Below are 18589 nucleotides of genomic sequence, written 5' to 3' on the forward strand. Positions count from 1 at the left end.
AACCATAATGTCTTTATCCCACTTGAAATGATCAGGAAGACAGTGGTACTAGTTGAAATCAGGCAGATGGAGGCATATTTAAGGTCTTTCTTGTCAAATTACATTATTTGTTTCTTTGGCAAATTGTCCAATAACAATATATCCAATAACTGTCCATTTTTAAATTCTCAAATTTTCATTGACTGCCTGCTTGACTCTATTTATTTCCAGATTTCTCAACAATAGGTGTTATAGATAAACAAAAGACAAGTTGGAGGCGATTATATTCAACATGCACAGATCAAATAAAGGAAGAAATATGAAAGGGGAGAGAGGGAAAAAAAGAAAACCACTACTTACATTTTAATGTATTATGATAATCATAAAAGATTTAAATTTATTGAATATTTATGATGTGCTAAACTCTAAAATAAAATATAATATGATTATATTTTCTATCACAATTCTATGAGGACGATATCATTATTATTTTCAATTTCTTAGCCTTGGAGAGATTAGTGACTTTAACAAGTCAAACAATGAGGTATTCAGTGGGGATTCAAACTCAAGCAATCTAATTCCAAACCTTTTTCTGTTAATCCTCACCCGTTGAGATAGGTATTATTCCCTTTGCTATTAGATATCATATTAGTATCCTCATTATCATAATATGAGAAAACAGAAGGTTGGATCCATTTAGTGACTTAACCAAATTCACCAGCCTACAAAGTGGTGGTGCTACAAAGTGGTACAGTACCGCCCAAGTCTATATTATTCTTACTGCACCCATCACAGTCCCAGATTCAAGTGACACAGGTAAGGCAGCAGGGGAAGAATAAAAAACTTCAAATATGAATTATTCAGCAGACATGATTCAGCAGACATCTGATTTGGTGTGTAGCACACCTTCAGAAATGTCAATAGACAATTCATTATTCATTGACTTATCAAGGTCAAGGATTTAAATATTTAAATCTTTCTACCAGTGTAACTTAGGTAGCAAACGCATAGTCACTAAAAGCTGTTTATCACACACTAAACATCTACCTTTCACTGGTGAAGTATGACTTCAATTCATCTAGTTCCATTAATTTTCTATAGAAAACAAGCTAAGAGTCTCTGGAGTGCAGAAGTGATGGGTAGGGAGGCAGCCCAGATTACTGATCTACAGTCTGCAAAGATGCTTCCTTCAACTGCTATATCATCCTTCACATCCTTGCATTTCATTCTAGGTAGAAATTTAATTCTTGGCCATAATAGTCAAAATAATGTTTGATGTTTTATTTTCCTTTTATTTCTACATGCTCATCATAGATTTAAGAAGAGAGATAATTCTTGATAAAATGAACACCCATAATAGCCATACTTGAACATCAAGCACGTTTTAAAAATTGAAACTAATCTCCCTGGGAACTACCACAAAATGTGCTTCAGTCAGGAGACTTGCTCAGATGGGAACAGTGAGCCATCAAATTATTTGAGATTTTGGGGGGCAAAGATGGAGTTTGTGATGGACTTTGATGTCCAAAATTAAGTGGATAGCAATCCAAGCTACTGTGTGTAAAACTTGCATTCTAAATCCAATGAATGAACCCAAACAGCCAAGTCCCAGTCTCTGAAGCTTCTGAACAGAGAATCAAAGCCAAATAGATGGAGCTGTCAGCTCAAGCATCTCTATGGATCTTGACATGTTCCCAGGCAGCTGCTGGAAATATTACGTTAACACAGAAGCCTCTAAAGAAATACATCTCTCAATGCCAGTCTTGAGTTAAAAGCCCCATTCAAGCAGGGTGAATTTCAAAGTCAACTCTAGGTGAGAATTAACTATACACAAACCCAATTATTTGCATATTACTATTAAAAGTTAAGCAAGGAATCTGAACCGCAGGGATCCACCCAAGACCTGAGCAGGAAATGGGTATGTCAACTGGTTGGTCTGTTTCGATGTCTAATCTGGCCAGTCCTACTTCTCTGAGGCTGAGAAGTTGGGTAAGACTAAGAATGCAGGTGGGGAGCTAAATGATACTAAAGTGACTAGTAAAGATACTGTTGGTAAGTATTGAACATGGTAAGTATTGAACATGGATCAGTCTTGCTGAATTTCCAAATTTTCAAGAGCTGTTTATCAGTAAACATTAGCACTTCATTGGACAAAGCAATAATAATAGGTAAAGTTTGTCCCAAGTAGTAGGATTTGGTTAAAACTGATCAAAGAATGTCTCTTGCAATATGGCAAACAAAGCACATAAAAAATTATCAATTTAGCTTCCAAAAATCCTAAAGAGATGACAAAAGGAAAATTTAAAAAATTGATAGACGCACTAAAAATCCAAGAACTTTCCACCAGGAGATCAGAAATGCTGGAAATTATCTACAGAATACAAAATAAGGTAGAACAGAACTAAGGTTGAGACCAGAGTAAGTTATGATCTAATCCCAGAAAACAAGAAAGAGGCTAAGGGAATGAAATAATAATTTTTGCAAGAGAGCACCCCCAAATGTCTAAATATAGTAAGGCATGGGGAGCAGGGGCAGGCTGGGGCCTCTTGGGGAACTCATGGCATGGCTCTCAGAGCCAAAAAAAGAACTAGGGCAATATCCAGGCAACTTCAGACCACCATAGTGGATGAGAGTGTGCATCTTAGAAGAAGCTTACCCATCTCTCCTCATCCCATTTTACTCTACAGATAACACTCCCACTTATGGCTGGGGGAAAAGGGACCACCAGTAGCTCTACATCAGTTACTATTGTTGGCTCTTCTAGAAAGTAATATCTGGATATATATACAACTAGGGATCACTGGTATTTAAAGAAAAATAATGGCATGAAAGTAAGGAATCATCCTATAAAATCAAAAGAAGTGATTTCCCAAAACAGAATGAATGCAGAGAAGAATTACAAAAAAAACAATACAAAACAAACAACAACAAAAAAAACAAACAAACCTGAATGTTATTTGTAATAGTGAAGTCAGGGTTGCTCCATATAGTGAGAGCAGACTGGTAAATAGGCACATTCAAAAACTAAAACATAAGTATGACTAGCATAATATACACCATGGAAGACAGAATAACAAAATATGTTCACACATTAAATCTCCAAAAATAGTCATTTAAAAGCCCAATTTGAGAAGGTTAAGCAAAAGACAAATGAGATGTACATTATGTGAGAAAGATTTGAGCCTAACACTAAGCCATCTTATTCTAGTTGCATGAAATTCATTTTATAGTATTTCATATTTTCTCCTTTATGGAAGGATTTGTTTAAGATTATTGGTTATTTAAAGTTTTGGTAGAACTCACTCAGAATTGTTTTAACAACTGATTTGGTTTCTTAATGTTTTTGTTACAGGACTACCTAATTATCTTACTACTTCTTGAACATAGTTACTTCCCGATTATTATTATGGGAAATTGTCTCTCATACTGATGTGACTCTCTCCCTAGAAAGCCCAAAACGCTCATTCAGGACATTTTAGAAATTCATAAGAAGTCATGCAAGATGCTAGGTTAGAAAAGCAATAAATAAAAATTGGTAACAATGAGTATTTTTCAAGACAGTAGAAATAGGCAATGATGACACTGATTCCTAAGAGATGAAAAACTCAGAAGGCAAGCCCTGTGATTTTTGCAGCATACTGCTGGAGAAAGTTTCTAAGCCTCAGAGCAGGAAGAAGGAACCCAGGAGGGAACAGGACAACTTACTAATTGAAAGAGACAGAGCTGACAGTCTAGAGAAACTGAGTTTACTAGAGTCTGAAGAACAGAGTAACAGAGAGAAAAGAATAGGTGATATAATTGGTGGTCTGTAGAGACTCTCAAAGATTCATCTGAGTACTAGTCAGCGTGTGTGTAGAAACAACTGACACTGAGGAGTGAATCACCTGGAAATATTTGAGGTAACGGCTCTGACTCACACAAGACTGAAAACAATGTCTGTTTCCACTGGCAAAACTGGAAAACCTCATGATTCACATGGGATTAGGTAGAGTATGCAGCAGGCTTTCCTGAGAATTGCTCCTGTTTCTCCTAACAAACATACAAGATGTGAAGTGATCAAAATCTTTCCAGATAACTGTCTCCCAGAGCAGAACTTAAAAAGATCTATAGGAATAAAAAATATGCAGCACCCAAAATACAGTAAAATGTCTGGTAGCCAATTAAAATTGCCATGTATGCCAAGAAAGCAGGTTTAAATACAGCTCATAATAAGGGGGAAATTCAACTGAAACCAACACAAAGTTAACATGGCTATGATAATTAACATACAAAGACATAAAACTATTTATGATATTTGTATTCCATATGTTGAAGGAGTTACTCAGAGACAACAAGTGTAATGAAGATCCAAACTAAAGATCAAGAGATGAAGACTACAATGTGTAAGTGGAAAAAAAAAAAACTGAGATGAATAGCAACTTAGACAATGCAGAAGACTGGTGATACGAAGATGTGACAACAATAACTATGCAAAATGAAACATAGAAAGACTAAAAAACAACAGAATATCATGCTATAGGACAACTGTAATATATAATAAACATGTAACTGTGTCACTGAAGGGTAAAGGGATGGACAAAATAAGCATTTGAAACCACTGAGCATTTCAACCATTAGTATTTCAACTAATTGGGCTGAAAACTTTTCAAATGTGACATCAACTCTAAACTCACTGATCCAAGGAGCTCAATGAACTCTATATCATAATCCATTGCTCCAAACCAGTGATAAAGAAAGTGTTAAAAGCAACCAGAGGGAAAGGAGACACTATGAATAGAGGGACAAAAATGACAGCATATTTCTCCTCAGAAACAATGCAAACAAGATGATGAAGCAACATCATTAAAGCAGTGAGAAAAAAAAAAAAAAAAAGGTCAATCTAGAGCCTCCATGGTGGCACAGGGGTTAATCAAGCACAATCAAGCAATCGCCAGCCACTGCAATGTGAGTTCAATCCCCAGCCAGGTAGCTGAACCACATGGAAGAGCAGACCTCTCCTGTCTCTCCTGCTGCTCCCTTCAGCAGTGCATTTCAGTCACTCTGCTTTCTCTGCTCCCCACTCTGTCTCTAGTGAATCCCTCTGCTCCGCACCCCAGTTCTTGTAAGCACAACAGAATAAATAAACCTTTTTTTAAAAAATGTCAATAGAGAGTTCTATAGCCAGTGAAAATATCTCTCAAAAACTGAAGTCAAAATAAGAACAATCTCAGACTGACAAAACTCTAAAATAATTTATTACAAGCAACCTCTCACTACAAAATACGACAAACGAAGTTCTTAAATCAGGGAGAAGAAGACACCAGGTGGAAATATGAATCTACAAAAGGGATGAAGAACACAACAAGCTAGGAATGCATAAGCACAGATGCTTTATCATTTTTAAAAGATAATTGATAATTTAAGTAAAAATGATAACATAGTGTAATGCTTATAACTCATGTAAAAGTAAAATGTATGACAGAAAAAAAAAACACAAAGACTATCAGAAGAGAAATAGAGATATGTTCCCATAAAAAAAAAATTGTATATTATCATTTGAAAGGAGACTATGGTAAGTGAGGGTGTATTTTATAAAACCAACAAATCAGCCAGTTCATGGGTGAGGTGATGATGAGAGATTTATGAGAATTACACCTGAGGGGAAAAATCAAATATTGTACAAAAATGAACAATGATGTGAAAAAACAAATGAATAAATAAAACCAATAAGTCAGCAAAGGGGATTAAAAAATAAAATCATATTGGGTTATATTACATCTGCTTTTATCTCTAGTTTTCTGTTTTGATTTTCCTTTGACATTAACGGTGATGTATCAATCTAAATTTTAAGACATAACCATGAGTAAAAAATCTATATGGGAAACATGGGTAAATAATAAACATTTAAAATATCTGATTAAGATAAAGATGAGAAATTAAAGACCTATTTAAAGGTGGAAAACATCTTAAGCTAAAACTAATTACTTGCATATATATGAGAAAACTTATTTACAATTAATGTGTTGAAATTCCTGTAACATTCAAAGATATGACTTTATCATCACTTAGCTGTCCAGGTGGAACTATCTTTTGGGGTTAAATTATAAATATAGAAATATAAGGGGTGGGGGAGAGCAAAACAGACTACATTGTGTTGGAGGACAAGGTGCTTTGGTGGTAGAGCTATGAGGCCCACACCAGAGGGAAGAAATCCTATATTTTCAAAATATTAACAAAGATGGAAAACAATGGGAATTCATTAATATAGATACCAAAGAATTATGTAAGTACCAAACAAACTATTGCAATGATTTTACTATCTGACATCTTCCTGTTCCTTGCAGAGGTGCCAGTTCTTTGAAGACAAGTATTTGAGTAGACCCCTTTTTGAGTCTAGCAGCATCCTTGGAGACTGTCCGTGGAGAACCACCCCTTCCCACAGCACATGGTCTTAATAGGTATGTGGATTCATTACTGCTGCACAAGAAACCATGCCCAAACCTGGTAGCATTGTTTTAGCTAATGGGGCTGCAGGATGGCTGAGAAATGTTACTAATGTGGATTTACCTGGCTGATCCTGGGGGGTTTGCCTAAGCATTTTTTTTTTTTTGACGCTAGCGTTTGCTTCTTTATTTTTCCTTTATCCTTTTCCTACTTTTACATGTCTTTCTTTTCCCTGTCTTTCTTACTTCCCTGGCCTTCTCTCTGCTCCTCTCGCAGTACCCCTTGCCGTATCTCCTTTTTACAGTCTCCTCGCAGTCTTTACCTCTCTCTCGTGGTTCCCTTCTTATACCCCGGTCGCTCCTCCCATCGTACCTCTCAGTCTCGTGTGATTTACAGGAGAATGCAGGGGTTTCTCCGAAGGCGAAACAGTAAATCGAAATCTAATTTATCGAGCACATGTGCAACACGGCGCATGCTCCAGGCGGCTCCGGACATCTCCCCCTTTTTTCTTTTAAATGAGACACCTGCATTTTTATTCAACTGGAGGATATTTAGATACTGACTCTTAGTGGTGGTTTCAAGTAACTGGAAATTCTTTTATATTCTTCCTTACAAAATGTGGGGCCTAATTCCTCTCCACCCCACTTAGAAAGTGGGCCAAACTTAGTGACTCATTTCTAATAAACAGAATGTAGCAGAGTGATTGAGACCTCTGAGACTAGGTTATAAAAGTCATTGCCACTTGCAACTTGATCTCCGGGATCACTTACTCTGAGCAGGAGTGGGGGCGGTCCTCCTTTTTAGGACACAAAGCAGCCTGTGAAGAGAAGACCCCCCCACCCCCGACCCTGCCCAGGACTATGGTGATCTCCAAACAACAAACACTACCAATTGCCAGCACATGAGGGAGTCCTTGTAAGTGATACCTCCAGCCTCAACTAATTACAGGTCCCACCAATATCTTATCTGAAACTTCCTGAGTGACCCCAAGTCCAAACCTCTTAGCTAAGCTGCAACTGGACTCCTGATCTTCAGAAACTGAGGTGATAAATGTCAATTGTTTTAAGCTACTCAGTTTTGAGAGTCATCTGGAACACAAGAGAGATGCACTGATGAAGATGACCTCAACTGGGACAATTGTCACCCCTGCACATAGCCCCCCTTCTTCCTTCATGCTGACCACACTTGTTCTCCATGCTGAAGGCCCCTTCTGAGGGAAGGCCTCTGAAATGGCATGCTACCTTCTAGTGGCTAAATCAGGTCATCAGGCCAGCTCAGGTTCAAGACATGGAAATAAATATCTCCCCTTGATGGACAAAGATTCAAAGTCACACAACAAGGTGCACAGATAAAGGAAGGGGAATAATTGGGGACATCCTGGCAATTGATCTACCATAACAGATCATCAGTCAAGTCTCCCCTTGACTCAAGAGGAAAATAAATAGTTTCATCTAGACAATGAGCACTATTTTTGGTTGGGTTTTGTCTTGTTTTTATGATTGATGTAAAGCTGGTTTACATCATTTATTTGTTTTAGGGGTTATAGGTTCAAACTACTATAAATGTATGTTTTCTCACCATGCCCACCATCAAAACCCCAATAATACTCCATGTGTTCCAATGAGTCCCCACCCACCCCATTCCACCCTGCATCTTCTCCTTCTGATTGCCTCAGCTTTGCAATCAGATGTCAAGGGTTGCTTATTGGTCTGGTTTTATCTGATCCCTTCTTTTGTTTCTCTATATCCCACATGTAAGTGAAACCATTGGTGGTATTTGTCTTTCTCCTTCTGACTTATTTTGCTTAGCATTATCCTTTCTAGTTCCAGCCATATTGTCATAAATGGCAAAAGTTCATCTTTTTTATAAATAGTAGTAGTATTCTATAAGTATGAGTAGTATTCCATTGTGTAGATATAGCACCTTTTTCTGAATCATTCCTTTATTCTTTGGCACTAAGGTTGTTTCCATCCCTTGGTTAATGTAAATAGGACAGCAATGGAACAAACTACATATAACCACAGTGAATACAGTCTGTGAATAATGCACACTTTGAAAAGGCAGAGTACTAGTTCCTGGTATCTGGATTTCCAGAGATTTCCTACTTCCTGTCTTGTCTGGTTATTGAGGTAAACCACCACATGCTTTCTAATAAACTCCTAGACTTTCTGTTCAAGTTAGCTAGAGTCGGATTCTGTTGCTTGCCACCAAAGAATCTACTCAGCACATGACTACATGGTAGCCTTAGGAAGTACTTCTAAAAAGCATTTGTGTTCCTTGCAAAGGCAGAAGCCAGAAGATTCCATATACAAAGCAGTGAAAGATCCTGTGGATAACAACTACCCTTTTAAAAATACCATTTAAAATTCTTTACACAATCTTAAGGGCAAGCATAATACAAACACAAAGCAGTAACAATTAGTGCCATGTAAACTTATCTTGAAATGTTATATTCCTCAAAACCTGAATTATCTAGCAGCCTTTCCATGTGGCATTGCTACAATATGCCAGGGCCCACCTATGCCAGAAGAGGCCAGAGGTTTGGTGATTAGATGAAATATTCATATTCAGGCTATGAAGGCAATTGTCTCATACTTTGTGCCTCCAGTTGACATATAGCAGCTTCATGGTGAAGTTCTATTTGCTCATTTATTACAGCATAGCTTTACAATCACTCCAGGCATGAAATACTTAGCGATGTCCACTTTTTGCTGCTCTTGCTTCCTTACTAATTCACCACACCAGTTGGGGATGACAAGATATCAACTTCCTTCTCGCATATTTGAACTGTGAGCAGTCACCTAGATGCACAAAGGGTGCAAGTGAACTTTCCAGAACTTTGCTTATGCAGAGCCCAGAGTGCAAAGGCTGCAGAACCAAATGCTTCCCAAAGTATTTCCCTGGATGACACTCAGCATTCAATTAGTGGTGTTTTAGGTCAAACTTCCAGCAGTTGTCAATCAGGGAGAGGACTTGGTCCTCTGCGTGATCTTGGACAGTTTCCTTTACCATTCTAGACCTGCATTTCCCCATTGAGAAATTGTGCCAAAGTAGAAATGGTCTCACCGGTTTCTTCTGGAAATCAAATGTCACAATGCATATGACACACTTAGTCCAGAGCTTGCAACATAAGAAGTACTCAGTAAGAGCTAATGGTTACCGCTTCAATTATCCCACTACTAGCAACAACAATCTAGCATGCCAGCAGCATCCAGGGCTGGAACAGCAAAGGTCAGTGACTTTGGACTCCCCACGTTGCAGGACTGGCCTGAGCTCTCCACTGGGAAAGCGCCAAGACGTGATGGCTCAGGGTCTAATTTCCATCACCAAAGGAGGTCAGCAGCTCATCTTCACCATCCATCTGGGTTGGACCAGCGGTATGGGCAGCAGAGCCAGGTCTCAGAGAAGGGAGGCAGGAACACTTCTAAATTTCAGGGCTGGGATACAGATCCAGGAGAGAACAAGGGACAGTCAGCAGCATCCAGCCTCACACCCATGGACACCAAGGTTCTGGTATCACTCACCTTCTGTCTAGTTCCAGATTCCTCCAGTCATTGGAAGAGCATACAGAGCTGGCCAGAAATGCTCTCCTGCAGCCGGAAGGTGGCCATGCCATGTCAGCTGCCCTTGATTGCCCTTGATGATGGCATCTCCCTCTGGAGCTAAAGGATGGAGTAAAAGCAACCAGGAAAGGGAAAGCCAGGGCCCCACAGATGGCACTTGTGCAGCAGCCAGAGCTCAGGGCAGGACCAGGGTCTAGAACCCGGCACAGGAGCCACCCTATTCAGGGCCCACAGCCCCCTCCAGCCTATGGCAGACAAAGCCCAGGGCTTCCAAACTCTAGAAGAGTCCTTCTTCACAGAACCCTCTGGGACTTTGCTACTCCCCACATTTTCCGAAGGGAATCAGAATCTGCATTTTAGCAAGATACCCACAGAATTCATATGGTTACATGCAGTTTCAGTGCCTTTATCAGCTGGCTGGATTTACTGACGAATTCAGTTCAAACCCATTGGCCATCCCTGCTTGAAAAGAGACTGCAGGTGAGAATGTGGAAGCCCTGAAACCTGTCCCCCATTCCAGAAACTATAACCAAGTCTCTCAATGGTCTCCAGGGTCTTTTGGCTCCTGAGATTATTCCCATGTGGCTAAAGTAAGAAGGTCCCAGCCAAAATAGGGAAGCTAATGAAAGCACCCGGGAAGCGCAACCGAAAGTTGGGGCACATGCACAGTCAGAAAGAGAATTCTCCCCCTGACCTGAGGTGCTTAGGATTCATCCTTTGCTCAACTTGATTATTGGTTCCTCTTCATCATTTGCAGTTTGGATATTGGACTCATTCAGTTGTGTTAAGGGGTATCAGGGAATGATGACTTCTCTGAGCAGAGTGTAGATGGGAGACACTGCAGTCCCCTGGGAACCAGAACTTGTAGGAACCAGGAAAGGTGAGAGTTTGGGGAGCACTCAGGACCCTCCTGCCTGGGGGTTTTCTTTCTTAAAACCTTTGGGTGAGTCTCTGTGTGGGCATGAAATTTATGAAGGTAGCTGCTTCCTTAATGGTTCCTGAAAGATTTGCTGTCTGTAAGCCCTGAAATATAGAGACCCACAGGTGCATTATCAAAACTGGGCATTATTTCAGGGTGTTGTGGAACCGCTGTAGTCACATGGACCTCAGGCTAAGAACTCACCCCTGACACCATCTGTATTTCTCTGTTGGATCTAACTTTAAACCCTGATATTACCTTGTTTCTAAATCAGTGAGGAATACTAAGTTGTTTCCCACGGGTTGAGATCAATGAGAACTAACCTTTTAAATAGACAATGTTCGGAGCCAGGACCTCACTCTGGATGTGCTGATGAAACTGAGTCACTGGGACAAAGAAAACATGGTACACAAGAGGCCTGGGCCAGAAGCTGGAATTCAATTGGTCCAGCTGGAGCCAAGCATCTACATTTTTATGATTCTCCAGATGACTCTAAAGTGCACCCCAGCGGCCTCCCTGGTGGCACAGGGGTTAAAGTCTCAGCGTTATCAAGCTATCACCAGCCAATGAAGCTCGAGTTTGATCCCCAGCCACTGAGCTGACCCACATAGCATAGCAAACCTCTCCTGTCTCGCCCACTGCTCCCCTCAGCAGTGCATTTCAGTAGATTCGCCCATTCTGCTCCCTACTCTGTCTCTGGTGAATCCTCTCACCCCCATACCTCTGGCCTTCACCCCAGCTCTTGTATGTATAAATAAATAAAAATAAATATTAAAAAATAAGTAAGGTGCAACCCAGGTTCAGGACCTCTGGTCTGGTTGCTTTTGCCCTGCACTGGGTCTGGGCTAAGACTCTAGTCACCCCTTTGCCTTTCCCTACACTTCTTACTCCTCACCTGTATGGGAAACAGGTGTGCCCAGGTGTGGACAATGTGAGATGGAGAAGCAGTTCTTCTATTTATATCCTTTCCCCTTGGGTACAAGTCTGTTTAAGTTCTAAACACAAAACCTAAAAAAGGTACTAAGAAAAGTCAAGTTTAACCAACACCTGTCAATAAGCTGTGAACTCCACCTCCACCTCCTCTCTGCCAAGGCCAGAGGTCTTTCACAAGTGAGGCGGGGTCATGCCTCTGACCTCTCTCACCATGTTTTTCATCATCTGTGGTTGTGAAACTTCAGGTGAGTCACTGGTGTTTAGTAAACAAGGGTCAGAATCCCCAAGATGCCTACCTGTGAAACCCCAACTCTGATCTGTGTATGTCTAACATTTCCACATGCTGGATTTTCCAGGCAACCCTTAAATTAGTGAGCAATAAATTTAAAGCTTATGGGGCCTGGCAGCAAATGTGATGAATGATTTAATTGCCAGACTTGAAGTTTTACTTGGAAACGTCCACTATTTCTGATGGCTTCTTTAGAAAATTCTCTCTTTGTTGTTGTTTTTCCCAAGGACAAACACAAGAATACCACCTCTTGGCACATGGTGAGCTTCTCCACTAGAATGTCCAAATGAGCTGCTGTTCGGTTGCATCAAGGGAAAGGGAAGCTTTCCCAGGCTGTTTAAAAAACAATAAACAAACCCAAAACCTCAACTATAGAGTAAATGATGGGTAAGTCTAACTACAGTAAGTGAATTTATAATTAATTCAATTTAAATTAAAAGCATCTGTTAGACAAAAGAGTAAAGTGCCCAAGAGGAGAAGAAATATTTGCAATATTTAATGCCAAATTTCAATACTCTGACTGCATAAAAAAGAAGTACAAATCATTGAGGGAAAAGGACAAATAACTTAGGAGGAAAAAAAAAAGCAAGAGAGCTGGCTTGCTATTTTACAGAACAGCGTGATTTGAAAACAGGTAAAGTCTCACACATATTCACGAACAAGTAAATCTGAGCCCAATGAAATATCATTATTTACCCATCTGATTGGCAAAAATTTCAGACTGATTATATACAGTGTTGGCAAGATAAGGAATGATCCCGTGCTCTGTTAATGAGGATATAATCTTTTTGTAGAGCAATTTGGCAGTATCTATTTGAATTAAAAATGACTTATCCTTTGACTCAGCAATTACACTGTAGGGTTTCTCTCCTAGGGGAAATAATTACGCATGTATACAGAGAGACTTACACAAGAGGGTACAGCATTACCATCATTATTAATAGTCCCAAATCTAATGGAAACTAAATACCTATTAGTGGAGCTATGATTATACAAACAATGGTGCAGACACACAATGAAATCCTATGTTACTCATGAAAACTATGAGGCAGACTTTTATGTACTGATATAAAAGCTCCAGCATACTCAGAAGTGAGAAAAACAAGATGTAAAACCCACAGCTAGAATGTGATTGTGTGTGTGTGTGGGTGTGTAAGACAAACATATGAGACTACATAAATCCTTACAAATGTTATACAAAGCTGGGAACAGCAGGTATGGGAGAAGGAGGCCGGTGGCTTACAGGGTCACAAAGGAACCAGCACAGGAGGGGGTACTTGCCCCCCACCCCTTTGCATGAGTCCATTGGAAAAGAGTCTAAATTCTTTAGCCCACAATTCATAAGGTGATTTTTTTTAGGTTTTAATAATTTATGTTTTCACGATAATTTTATTATTTAATCTGATTAGAATTTTTCTTGAGTCCCTGAACCACCAAATGTTTGCAAGGAGGTGTATGAGATTAGCAACTGAGTCAGCTATCAAGTAGCCTTTTCCACTGGAGCAGACCTTTGTCTGGACAAGGGATGGTAAAAGACAATCATGGATAATAACTGATGTTTGGTCACAGGCGGGCCTTCCTCATTGATGCTGCACTCAATATAAATGGAATTATATTTATTTAAAACCCTTAATTGTTACTTATCTTACATGTCTTGATTTCATGTTTATTTGTTCAGCTTTAGTAATGGAAGTGTAATCTATGATTAGTTCACTTGCAGAAAACACTTTTCCTGCTTTGCCCATTCAGTTGCCATTTCAATACAACTCTATAATGTGTGTGTGAGCCATGCAAGAAAAGAGGACTTTTCTGACATTCAGAATAAATTATGCTTAGCAAAAGAGTCCTTGTGTCCTATCATTAACACCTGTTTCTCCATCAAAATAGGGAACCAAACAAAAAATCTGCAGCCCCTTTTTGGTTTTGCTTTGCTTTCTCTTGTTTCTCTATCCTCAGTTACTTTCTTCTTCTTCCATAAGCTTTCTCCCTTTCTTTCCTTCAAGCAAAAAAAAAAAAAAGATCATTTCAGTTATTTCCTCTATGGCTGCTACAGATCATTTTTGAAAGAAGATGGAGAGTAAGGTTAGGCCACTGGAGAAGTAGTGAGCCACAAGAGCACTGCTAACACAGAGGAACACCTCCATGCTACTGAGCTAAGGAGTCCACAATGGTAGAGCTCAACACCTGTCTTTCCTACTTATTAAGTTCATCTCTTTGACTTGCTGTTTCTCCTCCATCCTTCTCTTCTGCCTTCCTTTCTCTTTTCCTTTCATGATATTGAAGGCAGTGTAGTCAAAAGGATCTCACCTGGGCCCTGGCAGTTTCTGGCTGGCAAATGAAGAAAGATGCTCCATTTTTTTGAATCTTGGGCTCCTTGCCTGCAAACTTGGACCCCTTCACAGGGTGATGTGAGATTGAATGGGTTTGCACAAGTTGAGCATCTAGACTGGCAAAAGAGTATTCAGTAAATGCTGGCTCCCTCTTCCCCTTCCTAGACATCTTTGCTTTGTAAACCGTATGCCCAATTGTGAAACAGAAATCCAGGCCATAAATGAATTTAAAACATCAACAAGCATGCAGGTGTGGCTCCAAAATTAAGAGCTTGGTGTGAGTAAGCACAAATTAAATCTGCAAAATAATAATGTCTAAGCAAAAACAAGATGAGTGTATGCACCATACAAAAATACAATGAAGGCACATTTGTACTTATACAAGTTAATTACTTCTATAAGAACTGAAGGCTCAGGAAAGATATGGATCAGAAATGGCCATGTAGAATTGACACACCCTAGTCTCTCTCATAGTGATTACAATGAAAACTCTGATAGTAGCACAATAAAAAATCATGATAGTAAAAACAATGATAGTAGCAATAATAGATAAGCAGATCGGGAGGTGGGGAAAGAATTCAAAACATGAAAAGCAAATCATATGAAATTTTGAACTTTGTGACAGGTTTTCTCTCTTTTATCTCTTGTGTTGGAACCAAGGGTTACCCCAGTGTGGAACTATAAAGCAGCACAGGAAGCAAATAGAGAGAATCTCATCTTTTTTAGTCAGAGAATCAAGAAAATGTACCTCTACAAGCAGAGAGTATGGGGGAAATCCCTGCTGTTACTTTTGTTGTGTCAGTAGATTTTCACTTTGGAATAATTTTACATTTACAGAAAACCATGTAAAGATAATATAAAGTCCCCAAGACTACACCAACCCCAACTAATTTCTACTATTGTTAAAATCTTATATCACCAGGGTCCATTTTAAAAAAACTAAGAAACCAAAGTTGGTATATTGTTATTACTGAAATTCAGGCTTTATTTGGCTTCATTAGTTTTTCCACTAATGTCCTTTTTCATTCGTAGGATCCAGTCCAGGCTACTATTTTGCATTAAGTTCTCATGTCACCTTTTCTTCTTGGGTATATGTGTTTCTCAATCTTTTTGTGGCCTCAAGGGTTTTGAGAACTGCCCACCAGGTATTTTATAGAATTCCCTTTAAATTAGGTTTACCTGATGCTTTTATCATGTTCAGGGTTTTGGGCAATAATGTCAAAGAGATGAAGTGCCTTTCTCATGACATCATAACAGGGGTGCGTATCAACATGAGTTATCATTGGTGAAGTTAACCTGGCCAAAATAGTATTTGCTGGGATGGAAGCAAGTCACTAAATAGAGCACACACTATTGGGGAGAGGGAAGGGAATCAACATTAATCATTGAATATTTTTCTATAAGGAAGATCTGTTTCTTTTCTATTTATTTATTTGCATAATCATCTACTGACATCAGGATGGATTCAGGTAGATTTGGGTTTTTTCTCTTTTCTGTTTTTCTCTACTTTCTATGGTTCCTGCTCTGAGGATGGTTCCAGTCCTCGACCTGCATTAAAGGGTCATGGTGGCTCAGGAACCAAAAACCCAAGGAAAAAATTCATTTTTAATTTTACAGTGGAAACAAGAACCCCCGTGACCTGGAGTGTAAGGAAATCTCCACTTTTCTCTTTTCCATCAGTACTTTGCATTTAGAGTGATCCCAATTAAACAAAGCTGCGCAACATTATGTGTGGCTAAAACTTCTAGAGAAACACCAAATATCTATTGAGACACTTGGATAAAGTGACCACTGAGAAACATAGGGAACGGGAAAAATAATGAAGAGGAATGAAGTGGATAAGAGCATTCCTTAATTCTATGGCAGAGTGAAGAGTTAGTGAACTTGCAAATAGATCAACAGAATTCATCCAATCTCTACAATAGAAAAGTTTAAAAATATTCTCTGTGTTCAATGCTATTCCAATCAAAATTTCAATGTCATTCTTCAAAGAAATAGAACAATTATTGATGAAATTCATATGGAATCACAAAAAAACCCGAATAGCCAAAGCTCTCCTGAAACAAAAAGAAGGAAATGGAGGCATCACACTCCCAGACTTCAAACTATACTACAAAGCCATAATCATCAAAACTACATGGTATTAGAACAAGAACAGACATACAGACCAATGGAATCGATTAGAAAATCCAGAAATAAACCCACAGATTTATGATCAACTAATCTTTGACAAAGGAGCAAAGACTATGCATTGGAGCAAAGAAAGTTTGTTCAATAAATGGTGCTGGGAAAACTGGGTCGCTACATGCAAAAGAATGAAGCTTGACCACTACCTCACACCATACACAAAAATCAACTCAAAATGGATTAAAGAACTAGACATAAGACCTGAAACCATAAAATATATAGAAGGAAATATAGGCAAAACGCTACGTGATTTGCACATCAAAGACATCTTTACAGACACATCACCCAAAGCAGTGATAGTGAAGGCAAAGATAAACAGCTGGGACTACATCAAATTAAAGAGCTTCTGCACAGCAAAAGAGACAATAACAAAAACAAAGAGAAAACCCACCAACTGGGAGAACATTTTTGTACACAACACTAATGATAAAGGACTGATCACAAAAATCTGCAAAGAGCTGATGAGACTCAACAACAAAAAAGAAAATAATCCAGTCAAAAAATGGGCAGAAGAGCTAAAAAGAAACTTCTCTGAAGAGGAAATGCAAATGGCCAACAGGCATATGAAAAAATGTTCAACATCACTTGTAATCAGGGAAATGCAAATCAAAACTACCATGAGATACCATCTCACACCAGTGAGAATGGCACATATTAAAAAAAAACTAGCAACAACAAATGTTGGCGAGGGTGTGGAGAAAAAGGAACTCTCCTGCACTGTTGGTGGGAGTGCAAACTGGTCCAACCATTATGGAGAGCTGTGTGGAGATTTCTGGACCTACTAAACATAGAGCTTCCATAGGATCCAGCAATTCCACTCCTAGGAATTTACCCAAAGTACACAGAAACATCAATTCCAAAGAACACCTGCACCCCTATGTTTATAGCAGTACTATTTACAATAGCTAAGCTTTGGAAACAGCCCAGATGCCCAAAAATAGATGACTGGATCAAGAAGATGTGGTACATATATACCATGGAATATTACTCAGCATTTAAAAAAGATAAACACATGCAATTTGCAGCAACATGGATGGTGCTGGAAGGGATCATGCTCAGCAAAATAAGCCAGAAAGAAAAAGAAAAATACCGGATGGTCTCACTCATAGCAGGAATCTAGAAAACTTAAATAAGGGACCAGGAAATTGAATAACTATAAGAAAGTGAAAATCAACAAAAATTATGAACCAGAGACACTTTTTGTGGGGTGGGGGGAGGGAGGGGAGGGATTGGGGTCAGAATGGAGGGGTTGAAATTGTATGGGGAATATAAAAATAAAATTTGTTATTAAAAATAAATTAATAAATTAATAAATAAATAAATAAATAAAAAACACAGTGCTTTGTACTGCCTGGAATGATAAATTCTGATAATCAAAAAAAAAAAAAAAAGTATCATCTACCCAGCCTTCTGAGGCCCTTCCATGAAATAAGGAAGGGGTCTCTCTGAAAAAAAAAAAAAAAAATATCCTCTGTGATCAATGGGACCATGTCAAAAAGAATACAGATAAAAAAAAATTAAACATACAAGACAGAAAAAAAATTTGGTAAAAGACATAAATTTGCATCTGCAAGACCACCCAACAAAATAAATTCAAATAAAACCAATCCATTCATATTATAATGAAACTGCTGAAAACTAAAGATGAAGAAAAGCATACAGGAAAAAAAAAATGACCCATTAAAATATAAGAACAACAGTTTGAAAGGCTGCTTGGTTTTTTCATCAGATACTGAGGGTCTCCAAAGACAGTGGAATAGCAGCTAAAAAGTGCTGAAAGAAAAGAACTGACAACCCAGAATTCTATATCCAGCTCAAATATCCTTAAGTAGCAACATCAAAATAAGAACATTACCAAAGGAGAATGTTTAAAAACTGAGAAAACTAATTGCTGGCAGGTCTCTTATGAAACAAATGCTAAAGGAAATTCTTCAAACTGAAATGTTTCCTGAGGGAACATGGAACT

Source organism: Talpa occidentalis, unplaced genomic scaffold (genome assembly GCF_014898055.3).
Source record: "Talpa occidentalis isolate TD23 unplaced genomic scaffold, MPIMG_talOcc4v2.1 talOcc4.14, whole genome shotgun sequence".
Lineage (NCBI taxonomy): Eukaryota > Metazoa > Chordata > Mammalia > Eulipotyphla > Talpidae > Talpa > Talpa occidentalis.